The following is a 14,957-nucleotide window of genomic DNA, read 5'->3' on the forward strand; positions in this document are numbered from 1 at the left end:
TTCATGTGTAGATGACAGTGATTCAGTTCTCAATGATACTCTGTGCTCATGGCAGTAAGTACTCCTCATCCCCTTCACCTATTTCACCCATTCTCTCCCTTACCCCCCACCCCACCACCTTTGGTAACCATCAGTTTGTTCTCTATAGTTAAGCTTTTCTTTTTTGGTCTCTTTTTAGTTTTGTTCATCTGTTTATTTCTTAAATTCCACATGAGTGAAATCATATAGTATTTGTCTTTGACTGACTTATTTCACTTTATATTCTCTAGCTCTGTCCATGCCGAACATATCTTCCTGTACCAGAAAGTAAGGAATTGCTCAAAGAGGAGTTATATATAAAGGATACAGAAGCGACCTTGAAGGAGCACTCACTGGCTAACTTTTGAACAGTTTGAGCATCATATAATACTCATTATCAAATTATAGTGACATAGTAAATTAGTGGAGAGAAGAAAAGGAAGAAGAGAATTGGGAAAACTGCAATTCGGGAACCAGTGTAGTATAATCAGTTATCCATGAAATATTGGTAGATGCTAAAACTAATGGGTGAAATTTTAATGAGTAATGGGCTGTTTGTGTAATCTCAAAGCATCTTCTCCCAAAATACCTATTATTGACTAAGTAAGAAAGAGGAGCTTCACAGCGGTAAACCTGGCAGATACAAACCCCACTCAGGTGATGACAGCTAATGTTAATAGTAATGGAGCAAAGTAAATTCATGTACTACTGATAGGAGGCATTATGAGGACCAGGAGATCATATCTAGGATTCTTCTACCAAAATCTGTAACATAAATCTAATCTTGAGGAAACATCAGAGAATTCCAAATTGAGAGACTTTCTAGAAAATACCTAGCCTATAACTTTCAGAATTTTTAAAGATCATGAAAGTCAAGGAAAAACTCAAGAACTAACTCTTCCAGAGTAAGAGACTAAAAGAAATGTAACAATTAAACATAACACATGATACCAAATCTGATCTTCTGCTACAAAAGACATTAGTGGGATAGATGAAACTTGAAAAAGGCATAGAGATTACAGGATATCATTGTTTATTTGTAGATTTTGATGATTGTCTCATGGTTATTTGGGAAAATATCCTTATGAAAGGAATTACAAACCTGTGTTTTCAGGGATGATCAGGCACGATATCAACAATTTACCCTCAAATGGTTTGGAAAAAAGGTTCTTTATACTATTCTTGAACTTTTCTGTAAGTTTGAAATGATTTTTTAAATAATCTTTAAACAGTTAAAATAAAAGCCAATATGGAAGTGAGAGGATGAGAGGAAGAATTTCTTCAGGATAGCTCTGATCAACTAAAGATCCCCAGACCTTGAGGAAAATTGAGTGCGTTAAAGGGAAATACTAAGATCAAGTTACTAATTCTAGGAGAAAAAGTTTGTGGAGTTTTTTTGTAATGAAAAAAATCTTATAAGTACTCTTGGAAACTTCATATTGAATGAATTTTGGTATTTAATGTTTTTCCTTGGCTTGCCTCTTTGCAAGGGTGGGGGTGGATGTTTAGTTCCCTTCTGGGTCCTGCTGGCAGGGGGCTTGGTAGGGAAGGAAGGGAATAGAAGTGCCGACTACTACCACTTTGTACAGTCTTGTCCTCCCTAGGTGCTGCTGGGAATGGTTGAAGTTTAGCTCCCTGTGGGCCTGCTAACACCAGAGAAGCACATAGGAGGGACAATATTTTAGAGATGCTGAAAGAACATTGAGGAGAAACTGTCAATGATGAGGAAAAGAGAAGGATTTTAAGATAGAATTTATAGACTACAGCTCTACCATTCTGCTATCCTAAACTGTGGTCCTTGACATCTTAAGGCATATAGTCTCCATATGCTTTTTGAATTAAGAGTTTTAAAAAGGGATAAGTTTAAAGGACCATTTAACTCATTATATTCCACCCAGCAATCAGTGTTTAAGGAAGAAATGTGATAAGGGGCAGTTACTGGGTCTTCTCAAAGTTGGAATTAAAGATACCAAAGAACAGAAGCTGTAGGACTTTTCTTCCTTAATAATAAATATGGTCAAAAGAGAGATTTATCGTTGTGACTGACCTGAAATAACGGTGTTTTTTTATTTTTAAAAAATGCTGAAAATGACTGTTCTCTCCTATGTTGCTAGTTACATATGTGATCACTTCTAAACCAACAACATATCTTTGGTCTGCATTAGACTAGTTTAAAACTGAAGGTAGTTAGAATCTCTGACAATTATGGTATAGTTGTTAAACTCTTTTAAAATGGCTGAGTTTTCTTCATCTAGAAGTTGAAAACCTAAAACATAATGATAAAAACAACTACCTCTTTGAAAATCATGTGATTAAGAGTACTTGAAAAATTTTAAGTTACAGTGCTTATGTTCTTTGGATGATGGAAGAATTGATTGAAGTACCTGAAATACATTAGTTTCAATAAATATTTGCTGTGAAATGAATGTTGAATAATCTTAAAAGATTGGAAAATATTGGCATTAATTTCTCATTGAGAAAGTAAATGTCTTGCCTATCTTATTCAATATCTGTTCTCAATAGAGAATTTGGGATGTGATGTAAATGAAAGGTACTGTGTTAATCTTGAATTGAAATCACGCAGTGAGGAGGAAACCTATCATTAAATAGCAAAATCAATTTCGTTTTCTTTGCTGTAGTTTAAACAATGTAGGATACACTGCATAGTAGTAGTGATCATTGCCCACTTTGGGGGACCTCTGAAATCTATTACCATTTGAAAAACTCTATTACTAAATCCATTGTGCTCCCTGTGGCTGGGGGCAAACAGAGTGATTGCCTAGTATACTTCATAGGAGAAATCCTTCTCAGCTCATAGATTTTTTAAAAAAATATTATTAGATCCCGTGGCTGCCAGAAAAATAGAAAATTCTGCCTATTTATAGCAGAATTCCTCCTTTGCAACCAATTTTCTTTTTATTCAAGCTATCTTCCCCAATTCCACTGAAAGCTAGTATTATAAGAAGATTGGTACATCTGAGCTTCTAAGATCTGCAGTCTCTGCTTTTGGCTCATCCAGGTGCACAAATATCTTGGTTATAGGAAATGACAGTCACGGCATGTACTAATTTCCTAGAGGATCTGAAAGATAGTAAAGTAGGACATTGTGCAATGTGAAGGAAAACATGCCAGAGAAGTTTTTTGTTTTCCATTGGAAAGACTTCTTTACCTAAAAGGTCAGTCATTAAAGTACCCAAAGGAAAAGAGACAGCAAGTAATCTGCTAAATTTTCTGCTAGGATTCTTTACGATTTTCAGCTAGATGACCTACTTAAATATTCTGCAGATGCCCCAGTTTGTGATGAGGATATTGGTAAGCAAAAGTTGTGCAAAATCTCTGAGGAAATCTATATAATCTGTCATCAATTTTGTTTTTATTTAAAGGTATAGGTGAGAAAAAGGGGTAACTTTTAATAGTTGAAATGTTAATAAATCAGCAACTGTGGGGTTTTAAAATATTTGAATTGAAGGACCATTTTTTCTTCAATAATGTCAATTCAGTCCATTTGTTTTCCTTACAGATATTAATGATCTGAAACCTATCACAGAAAAATAAGGGCCAGGAGGACAGGCACACCTTGTTACATTGTGCTTTGCTTTATTGCACTTTGCAGAAAACTACTTTTTTGTTTGTTTACAAATTGAAGGTTTGTGCTAACCCTGCATCAATGAGGCAAGTCTCTTGGCACCATTTTCCCAACAGCATTTGCTCACTTCATGTCTCTGTGTCCCACTCTGTTTATTCTTGCAATATTTCAAACTTTTTCTTCATTATATTTCTTAATGGTGACCTGCGATTGGTGATTACAACTTGTTGATGCCTCAGATGATGGTTAGCCTTTTCTAGCAATAAAGTATTTTTTGGTTTTGGACATAATACTATTGCACACTTAATAGACTAGTATAGTGTAAATATAACTTTTTTATGCACTGGGAAACCGAGTCACTTGACTCACTTTATTTTTATATTTATTGCAGTGGTTGTCTGAAACCAAGCCCACATTGTTTCTGAAGTTGTCTGTAATTGAAGTTTGGGGTATACTCATTTTGTTAATGCTATTGGTTATAGTGATATCCACAAATATTTACCCATTATAATTTACAAAGCATGGATCCTTAGAGTCCAATGAATTTTATAGTTTGAAAAGCAGTATCACTGGGACTCTTTTTTTAAATTTTTATTTATTTTTATTTATTTTTAAAGATTTTATTTATATATTTGACAGAGAGAGATCACAAGTAGGCAGAGAGGCAGGCAGAGAGAGAGAGAGAGAGAGAGGAGGAAGCAGGCTCCTTGATGAGCAGAGAGCCCGATGCGGGACTCGATCCCAGGACCCTAAGATCATGACCTGAGCCGAAGGCAGCGGCTTAAGCCACTGAGCCACCCAGGCGCCCCACTGGGACTTTTGAGGTAAAAACCTAGTCCATTTCTTTCTTTTTTTTTTTTTTTCAGCCTATCATCAGTTTTCACCTGTCTACAGATTTTTTTTTTATTTTAAAAAATTCTAATTTAAAAATTTTTTGAAAGAGAGTGTGAGCGCAGGGAGTGGTGGTGGGGGGGTGGGAGAGAATCTCAAGCAGGCTTTTTGCAGTCTCATGACCCTGAGATCACAGGGTCATGAGCCACAGTCAAGAGCTGGAAGCCTAACCGACTGAGCCTGCACACACCCCCAAATTTATTTTTTTTTTTTAAACAAGGAGTTTAAGTTTCAAAAGACATTTTAAGTTGACTTGAAGGGAAAACTATCTAGGATTCATTTCTTTTCGAGTAATTTATCCCTGTTGAAAGACAAATTGCCCTACAGGTAATAGCTGTATACAAAAAAGTTATAAAATCGTTCTTGGTTTTACCATGATAAATGAAAAACATTAAAATTCTCCAGCAGAATAGGAATGCAAGGATTTTTATGTTTTTCTTTTTTTGTTAAACAGTGAGAGCAAAAATAACTTACTGGAATATAAAAATGAGAACTGAATGAGCATGCCACCAATGGAGAAAGAGGGTATTTTCCCAGAACCAATATTTTCCCCATCCCATCTCCATCTGATGTTGATCAAAACATACCACTGGCCATTTAGTTTTAAAAAATGCTATATAAGGGGCACCTGGGTAGCTTAGTCGGTTAAGGGTCTGCCTTCAGTTCAGGTCATGATCCTGGGGTCCTAGGATCAAGCTCCACACTGGGCACCCTGCTCAGCAGGAAGTCTGCTTGTCTCTCTCCCTCTACCCCTTTTCCCCAGCTCTTGCTCTCTCTTTCTCTCAAATAAATAAACAAAATCTTCAAAAAAATGCAATATGCTTGTGCACATACACAGTTACTTTATGTACGATAAAGGAATGGGGAAAACGAAAGAATAGAGAAAACTAAACTGTAGTAGTCAAGATGTGGTGGAACCAAATTGTGACTTTCTCACTGAGAGTGCCTTCTTGGCCTGGAGGAACAGAGTTCTGGGGTCAAGCAGCAGATTCCCTTTTTTTTTTTCCAATTTATTTATTTTCAGAAAAACATTATTCATTATTTTTTCACCACACCCAGTGCTCCATGCAAGCCGTGCCGTCTATAATACCCACCACCTGGTGCCCCAACCTCCCACCCCCCCGCCTCTTCAAACCCCTCAGATTGTTTTTCAGAGTCCATAGTCTCTCATGGTTCACCTCTCCTTCCAATTTACCCAAATTCCCTATTTAATAAACACTTCCTGTCTGCTGCTGGAACACATCAGTTGTATTCATCCTCCACTTCCAGCTGCACAGGTGTGTCTGTTTCATTGATTGGCTTCCCATCAGTTGGCAGACTGATCTGCCCCATTGGCAAATCCTGTCTTCACACTGGGCTTTCGTTAGTTGACTAAATGGTATATCCACTTGGTCTTACACGGCATCACAGGACCATCCTGCTCCACCACCTTCAAATAAATAGGATCATTGTTCTCAGTCTTGACTTTTTCGTTGGGCTTTTTGTTGGCCACAGTGAGCACCGGAGTCTCCCCAGCTGCTGCTTCAGAAAAGGGGTACCAGGTCCCCACCAAGAGAGCACACAGTCCGCACCAGGAGTAGCAAAAGAGGGAGGCGGCTGCCAAGTAGAATCTGTCTACAGATTCTAGAGAGCTTAGAGACATCTTATTATGCTAACAGAATCACCCATGACAAGTATTTTCACCTGCTTGACCAGTATTGTGTGACAAGGGGACTGAATTCCTCCAAGGAGGACCAGTTGTTATGTCAGCTGAAGTGACTGACACAGGCTTCAGGGAAGAGGCAGCCGCAGGTGTTAGTAACACATTACTTAACTCTAAGGCTTGTAGAAGTTTTTAAGAACATACATTTTTAAATTGGCAGCTTGGAGTGAGTTTGAAATTAGAATATTTTACTTCTATTACCATTTGAAGCTGTGAAAATGTTGATTTTAAGTAACTACTGTGGTATATGTGCTTTTTTCCCAGCAAATGGCACTAGTACTTGCCCATAGCATCTATCAAGTCAGCGGCTCCAGGAGCAACCATGCTATGTGTGTATCCTGAGACCTAACTTCAGAAAATGGAACTCATACTGAACTTTTCCAAATTCAGTTTGATACCCTAACAGGGAGTGACAGTGGAACATTGTCTGGATCTTTCAGATCTGTGGTTTTGTTTTTTTTTTTCAATTGATTACTCCTGATTTAGTCCAATTTTGGTCACTTTAGACCAAGTTGGAAATTAAATCTTTTTTATTTTTATATTTTATTTTATTTTATTTTATTTTTTTTTGGAAATTAAATCTTTGATGTCAGAATATGACAGTAATTGATATCCCCAGGGGGCATTCGCTGTGCTATAGTACCTGGTGCTTTGGGCCAAAGTTCAAAGTGTGCTTCTGTGTGTATATATATGTGTATGTGTGTGAATCCCTCCCTCCCTTTTGCTGTCTCTCCCTATCTACCTTCCTTCCTTATTTCCTTCCCCCCTTCCTTCTTTATAATGTTTCCCCCTTAATCATGACATGTAGATTCTTCTCTTACTCCTTGGTGGCCCATTTATTCCATCCATTATGCCTCAGTGTTTTCTCATTCTTTTTATTGTGGTAAAATGGATTAAGCATAAATTTTACCATCTTAACCATTTTATGTGTAGAGTTGACATTATATACATTCATAATGTGGAGTCATCAGCACCATCCATCTCTGTAACTCTTTTCATCTTGTAAAACTGCTCTATGCTTACTCAACAGTAACTCCTTATAGGAGTGATGACAATACTGAGTCCATCATTGGCCCTTCGTCTTGTTTATGTCCTTTTTGTGACCTCTCTTGGGGCTACATGTCCCAGGCCCCTTGGAGATTAGGATATATGCCTTAGAAATGCCCACCAGGGTTGGAATGTGGGGAGGATTGCTTTGGCTTTGACTCTCTGTAAATTTGTTCAAATAACATAGTCTTTCCTCTTCCTGCTGCACAGATAACATCATGAGATGCGTCAATTAGGTGAATGCAGAGCCTCTGAAATGCACGTGAACCTTATGAGCTCCCTACAGTGCCCCCGGTGTCCCCTTGCTCTATAAAACCTGTAGCTAAGGGCCAGACTTTTTGGGAAATAACTGTGTAGGTCTGGATCATCATTCACTTGATCCTCCCCCTCAATTCGTTAATCTGAGTAAAACTCTGTAAAATGTATGGCATTGCCTACTTTGTTTTTTGGTCTCAAAATGTCTTTTAATTCTGGAGGATACTTTATATAGTCCCTCTACCTGCTAATACTCCCCATTCTCCTTTGCCCCCAGCCCTGTGGCATCCACCATTCTACTTTCTGTCTCTATGATTCTGACTACTTTAAGTACTGCTTAAAGTACCTTATATATGGGATCATTGTCTGTGTGACTAGTTCACTTCCCTAATGAACTAATGAAGGCTAATGTCTTTAAGGTTTGTCTGTGTTGGCAGCATATGGCAAAATTTCTTTCCTTTTTGAAGCTGAATAGTATTCCATTGTATTCATTCATCTGTCAGTGGACACTTGAGTGGCTTTTGTATTTTAACATTGCTTTAGTAGTGCTGCTTGCCTTCACTTCTTTTGGGTATAGACTCAGAAGTAAATTGCTGGGTAATATGATAACTATTTTTAATTTTTGAGGAATCACCATTATGTTTTCTGTAGCAACAGTTATCGTTTTAAATTAGTACTAGTAGTGTACAAGTGTTCCAATTTCTCTACAGCCTCACCAGAACTTGTTATTGTCTTTCTGCCCTGCCCTCCCTGCCTGCCCTGCCCTGCCCTTTCCTTCCCTTCCCTTCCCTTCCCCTTTCCCTGCCCTCCCTTCCCCTTCCTTTCCCTTTCCTCTTTCTCTCGTACTGGCCATTCTATTGGATGCGAAGTAGTATCTCATTATACTTTTGATTTGCATATATGTGAAATATATGTGAGGGTTTATTTCTGTTTTTTTTGTCTCTTTTGTAGTGTCTTTGTCTGACTTTGACATCAGGATGATGCTGACCTCATGGAATGAATTAAGAAATGTTTTCTCCTCCTCAGTGTTTTAGGAAAGTTTGAGAAGGACTGCTTTAGTTCTTTAAATGTTTGGCAGAGTTCACTAGTGAAACCATCAAGTCCTTTGTTTGGAGATTTTTTTTTTTTAATTATTTTTTATTTATTTTCAGCAGAACAGTATTCATTACTTTTGTACCACACCCAGTGCTCCATGCAATCCGTGCCCTCTATTGTTTGGAGATTTTTGATTGCTGATTTAATCTCCTTACTAGCTATAGGTCTGTTCAGATCTATGTTTTCATGATTTATTCTTCATAGGTTTTGTGTTTCTAGGAATTTGTCCATTTCCTCTAGGCTATCCTGTTTGTTAATGTATAGCTGTTCACAGAACCCTTTTAAAAATTTTTTTTATTGATTTATTTAAGAGAGAGAGTGTGCAAGATGCATGTGTAGACTGGGGGGAGGGGCAAAAGAGGAGGGAGAGGGACAGGCAGACTCTGCCCTAAGCACAGAGCCCATTGTGGGGCTGTATTTCAAGACCCTGAAATCACAACCTGGGCTGAAACCAACATTCAACTGACTGAGCCACGCAGGTGCCCCAAACTCTTTTATAATCCTTTTTATTTCTTTAGAATTGGTAGTAAGGACTCCACTTTAATTTTAGTGAATGATTTTAATAATTTGAGACTTTTCTCTTTTTTTCTTATTCTATCTAAGCTAAAGATTTGTCATTTTGTTGATCTTTTCAAGGAACAATCTTTTCAAGAAACTTCTGGTTCCATTGATTTTCCTCTATGGTTTTTCTGTTCTGTATTTCCTTTATCTCTGCTCTAATCTTTATTATTTCCTTCCTTCTGCTATCTTGGGTTTAGTTCTTTTTCTAGTTGCTTAAGTTGTAAGCTTAGGTTGCTGATTTGAGCTTTTTCTTTTTTCTTTTTTTTAATGCAAGCATTTATAGCTATGTATTTTCCCCTTAGCACTGCTTTCCCTGCCTCCGTCAGTCTTGGCATGTTGTATTTTCATTTTCATTCATGTCTAAGTATTTCCTAATGTCTCTTGTGAGTTCTTTTTTTAATCCATTGGTTGCTGAAGAGTGTGTAGTGTAATTTCCACAAATTTGTGAATTTTCCAGTTTTACTTCTGTTCTTGGTTTCTAACTTTATCCTGTTGTGGCTGGAAAGGATATTTTGTGTGATATTTATCTTTCTAAATCTGTTGAGGCTTAATTTGTGGCTGAACATATGGTCTGTCCTGGAAAATGTCTTACATGCATCTGTGAAGAATATATACTCTGTGTTGGGTAGAGGGTTCTGTATATCTCTTTTGGGTCTAGTTGGTTTATGATGTTTAGTCCTTTATTTCTTATCTTCTAGCTGGTTGCTTTATCCATTACTGTGAGTGGGATGTTGAAGACTCTAACTATTATTGTGCAACTCTTTATTTCTCCCTTTAGCTTGTTTTTTTTTTTTTTTTAAGATTTTTATTTATTTATTTGAGAGAGCACATGAGCAGGGGGGAGGAACAGTGGGCGAGGGAGAGGGAGAAATAGACGCCCCACTGAGCAGGGAGCCAGTCCCTGGGCTGGATCCCAGGACCTTGAGATCATGACCTGAGCCACTGAGTTGCCTCCTGCCCTCAGTTTTGTCAGTTTTTGCTTTCTATGTTTTGGTGGCCTGTCAGTAGATGTGTAAATGTGCAGAACTGTTGTATCTTCTGCTGTATTGAATCATTTATTAATATATAATATCCTCTCTAGTTTTTAATGAGACAAAATCATGAATGTTTTAAAAAGCAATAAATCTTTAAGTTAATATACTTCCTCCTCCATCTGAAAAGTTAAATATTTAAAATGGCTCCTCATTGTAATTATATCACTTACAACTTTTATTTTTATATACATTAACAAATAATTTATTGTGTATTGCAGATATGCCAAATTCTTTATAGGAAGAATATTCACTGTTGAAGTTTTAGCTGATAAAACAATGTATGCAGATAAAACAGGAAGGGAAACATTGTTTCTCCCCATTTAAAAACAAAAATTGATGTATTTGAAAGTAGGCGGATACAGCTATAAAGCATAAGCTCATTCTTACTATTCTTTTTTTTTTTTTAAAGAGATTTTATTTATGTATTTGACAGACAGAGATCACAAGTAGGCAGAGAGGGTGGGGGGAAGCAGGCTCCCCCCTGAGCACAGAGAGGCAGATGTGGAGCTCGATCCCAGGACCCTGGGATCATGACGCGAGCCTAAGGCAGAGGCTTAACCCATTGAGCCACCCAGGCACCCTCATTCTTACTATTCTAACATTTTGGTTTCTTATGAAATGGATATTCCTCCTGTAGAAATAATTATAAGAAAAGTCTGATCCCCTGTTGAAATTTTTTCAGTTTTGCTTATGACCTGATGCTTTATACAGTACTCTGCTGGAATTTACTGAACTACAGTCTTGATGCTGTTTTTTGTATCAAGATAGGTCAGTTTTCAGTATTAATAATTCTGTGGTAACCTACATGGAGAATAGTTTCTGCTTAAATGAATTAGGAAATGGTAAATCTTTAATAATAAGGTTAAAGTATTTGAATGTTTGGGAAGTGAGAATTAATTAAACATACTTGACAGAAGACCATGTTTTTCTCCAAAGCAGCTATTGTCTCCAAATCCAATAAAGGTGAAGATGCATGAATTCTTAATATAATATTCTGTGGAGATTCTCTTGCTTTAGAACTGTCATTTTTCTCTTCCTTAGTATTGGCTAGCTTTTTGTTACATATACATAATGCTTATTATAACATTCTTATAGGTTAGGAAATATACAACTTAATAAAAATTTAGAAAACAGGCCACTGAAGTTATCATTAATCAGAAATATTTCTGACCCCCAGTGTTGCCTGTACGTATGAGCCATAAGGTCACCCTGAAGATTAGTCTTTATAAGCTCAGTCAAGTTTATTAAAGTCAGAGGAAAATTAATATTCAGTGCTTCTACTCTTATTTCTCACTTGATTTAACTTAGAAGTGCTTTAGGACCTTGGCCTACTTTTGTACTGTTCATTTATTGGTAGTAATTATTAATTGATGAATTGGGATTTGATGTCAACTATTCTGTATTAACCAGTTTGTTTATCATATCCTATTTTTCAGTTTGTGGATATTACATAGTTGCATCAAGACGCTTATTTTATTTTATAAAGCATTTTTTCTCTGGTGATGTATAAATATAAGGTCTGGTTAGTTTACTTCCCCATAGCCAGAACGAATCAGGGCCAAATCTAGGAACTCATCTAACCACATTCAGCATCCATGTTTAATTCATATTATTGATGGTGGCGTGCGGTATATATCTTTATGCATACTATATAGGAACTGTAAGTTTCCTCCCAAGACTTAATAGAAGCATTGCATTTATAATGCATATGTATATACTGTTTTATACATTTCACTGTGCTTTCATATTGTTTACATTTTCCTTATCCTCAGAACAACCCTGGGGGATAATCTTTAATAACATTATCTTTAAGTCAGTTGAGTTTCATCAAGATTGTTTTGCTTGGACAAAAATTCAGGTCTCTTGACTTTTTGTTGATCATCTACCTGGTTGCCTACAGAGAGAACAGTAAAACATCTCATGATAGTACATGTCAAACTACTATAATACTAGTAGTTCTTTATTTGCACAGCATTGGCAATTTTCAGAGCACTTTTTATTATTTTTAGAAATAAATTTAGCAGAGTTCTTATATTATTATGCATACTATAATTTTCCTTTATTAGATTCATATATTCAGTGGAGAGGGGGGTGGGGTTATGGACATTGGGGAGGGTATGTGCTTTGGTGAGTGCTGTGAAGTGTGTAAACCTGGCTATTCACAGACCTGTACCCCTGGGGATTAAAATATATGTTTATAAAAAATATAAAAATTTAAATAAAAAAAGGATTCATATATTCATTAGATACAGAGTACCTCTATATGCTTTGTACTAGATTGCTTGCTAAAGTACAAAAATAGTCTCTGCATTCAAAGCAGGGGGATCAGGCCATCAGGGCACTGTTAAGAGCTTATGGACAATGTATTACAAACTAAATTTGCTGAGGGCACTGAAGAAACGCTTTTGATAGTGACTTGCGCTATCCTTCTTTCTGCCTTGAATGTAGAGATAATGCCTCTATCTACTGCAAGTGGCTTTGAAGCAACAAATCAGCACACTTAATGCAGCAAAAAGAGAGGGACTTGGTCTTTGATGACCTTCTTGAGCCTCTGTGATGACCCTAGACTGGGAACTCTGTACTTCTTATGTGGAGAAAAAAAGTTAATGCCATATTTGTTTAAGTCACACCTAAGTCCAGTTTTCAATTACTTATAGTCAAATATTTTCTCTCTTTGTTCTTGACTTTTTTAAACTTTGTTTTAATGGAAATTGAGCATACTCACTAAAATAGACTGTGGTTGAATCTGCATTACCCAGCTGCAGGAGCAATCAGTATTTGGCCAACCTTGTACATTCTTGTACATCCTTAATAATTAGAACTCAAGGAATTTTAGAATAGGAGTATATGAAAATATTATGGAAGTATAGGGAATATAGTGACTAACACTATGAAGTAGAGGTAAAGGCCCATCAGAAAAGTCCATATAAAGCAGGTGACATAAGAGGCTTTGAGGGCAAATAAATAATGGAAGAAAGAGCATTGCTAGTGGAATTTCTGACATGTATAAAGGGTCTTTAAAGGGCAGGATATATTCAAAAAATGGGAAATAGATTACTGTGGCTATAGAGTTTATCAGAGGTGAGTGACAGTAGATAAATAAAGAAGGATGATTTGGTGTCATCATAATGAAGCATTATATACCATTAACCAAGAAATTTGGAGCTCATCACATAGGTATCAGGAAGTGAAAGTATAATTAGGTCTTGGAAAACTAACAGTGACAGTAATATAGCCTGTGATTTTGGAGTAGAGAATGGAGAAAGAAGATGGTAAAACTGTGCTAGTGGTCCAAATGATAGAAAGGCATTTAATGAGGACTGCAGTGGGCTTGGTCAGGGGGAGAGAGAAACTTTAAGAGATATTTCAGAGGTTGAATCATTATGGGTAAGATGTGCCTGGGAAAGATGTGGAGGAAGGAGTCAGAGTCATAGCGACTTGAGTAGTGATGTAGCAGAAGACAAGTTCAGGGTAAGTACAGAAATGAGCCTGGTGTGTTAAGTTTGAAGTGCGCATAGTACATTCAAGTAGAGGTATCCAGTTTGCCAAGTGGAAATACAGAAATGGACCTCAGGAAAATCTCATACTAGAGTCCCACAACTTATCTTTCCTCTCAGATGTGTCATATGCATATACACATACAAACATACATTCAAATACACACGTATACGCAGGGATATATACACACATAGTTGATCCTCATTCTTCATTGCTTTCATTTCTGCAAATTCCCTTACTTGCTACAATTTATTTGCAACCCCCAAATCAATTAATTTTGGTGCTTCCACGATCATTTGTAGATGTACTCAGAGTGGTGAAAAAATGAGTTGCCTGGGGTACCTGGCTCATTCAGTAGGTATAGCATGTGACTCTTGATCTTGGGGTTATGAGTTTAAGCCCCACATTGGATATAAGGATTAATTTTAAAAAATGAGTTGTCTGGGGTGCCTGGGTGTCTCAGTGGGTTAAAGCCTCTGCCTTCAGCTCAGGTCATGATCCCAGGGTCCTAGGATTGAGCCCTGCATTGGGCTCTCTGCTCAGCAGGGAGCCTGCCTCCCCCTCTCTCTGTGCCTGCCTCTCTGCCTAATGTGATTTCTGTCTGTCAAATAAATAAATAAAATCTTAAAAAAAATAAAAAAATAAAAATAATTTAAAAATGAGTTGCCTGATTTGCACATTCTCAGCTGAGTTTGAACAAGGTGACATTTGCCTTCTTATTTTAACTCTCATACTGTAAACTAATGTCCTTTTCTCCATTTCCTTAGTGCCACATTTTTCATATTTTTGTGCCTTTTTGGGCTGTTTAACATGTTCTCCAAAGTGCAGAAGAGCTGTGTAGTGTTCCTAAATACAACATAGTTCTGATATGCCTTATGGCGACATTATGTGTGTTAGATAAACATTGTTCAGTCGTGAATAACACTATTGAGTTAGATTTTAATGAGTGAACAGTATTTATTAAATAACATGTTTTTAAGTGAAATACACATAAAACAAAATTTATGTATTGATCATTTGATGAAAATGTTATAATCGGAGGCTCACCCTGTATTTCCCATTTCCTAGAAACAGTAGAAGTACAGTATTCACTGATGCAGTGTTGATGAAAACTTTATAGAACATAACTACCACAATAGTAAGAATTGACTGTGTATGAACATAAAATCTGCTATTCTTTTATGAACAGTTCTTACATTTGTACAGTGCAGACTTTGGCCCCAATTTATGGTTAAGATTATCATGACAAGAAATATATAACTCTCTCTTC

General features: G+C 36.8%; 1 protein-coding gene and 1 pseudogene across 3 annotated transcripts in view; one reads left to right on the top strand and one right to left on the bottom strand.

Annotated features, from left to right (window-relative positions):
• PEAK1 (pseudopodium enriched atypical kinase 1) overlaps positions 1-14,957 on the top strand; it is a 332,635-nt gene that overhangs the window by 117,703 nt on the left and 199,975 nt on the right. The gene's annotated exons all lie outside the window — the stretch shown is intronic.
• On the bottom strand, positions 5,648-6,137 carry LOC122894666 (annotated as a pseudogene).

Source organism: Neovison vison, chromosome 13 (genome assembly GCF_020171115.1).
Source record: "Neovison vison isolate M4711 chromosome 13, ASM_NN_V1, whole genome shotgun sequence".
Lineage (NCBI taxonomy): Eukaryota > Metazoa > Chordata > Mammalia > Carnivora > Mustelidae > Neogale > Neogale vison.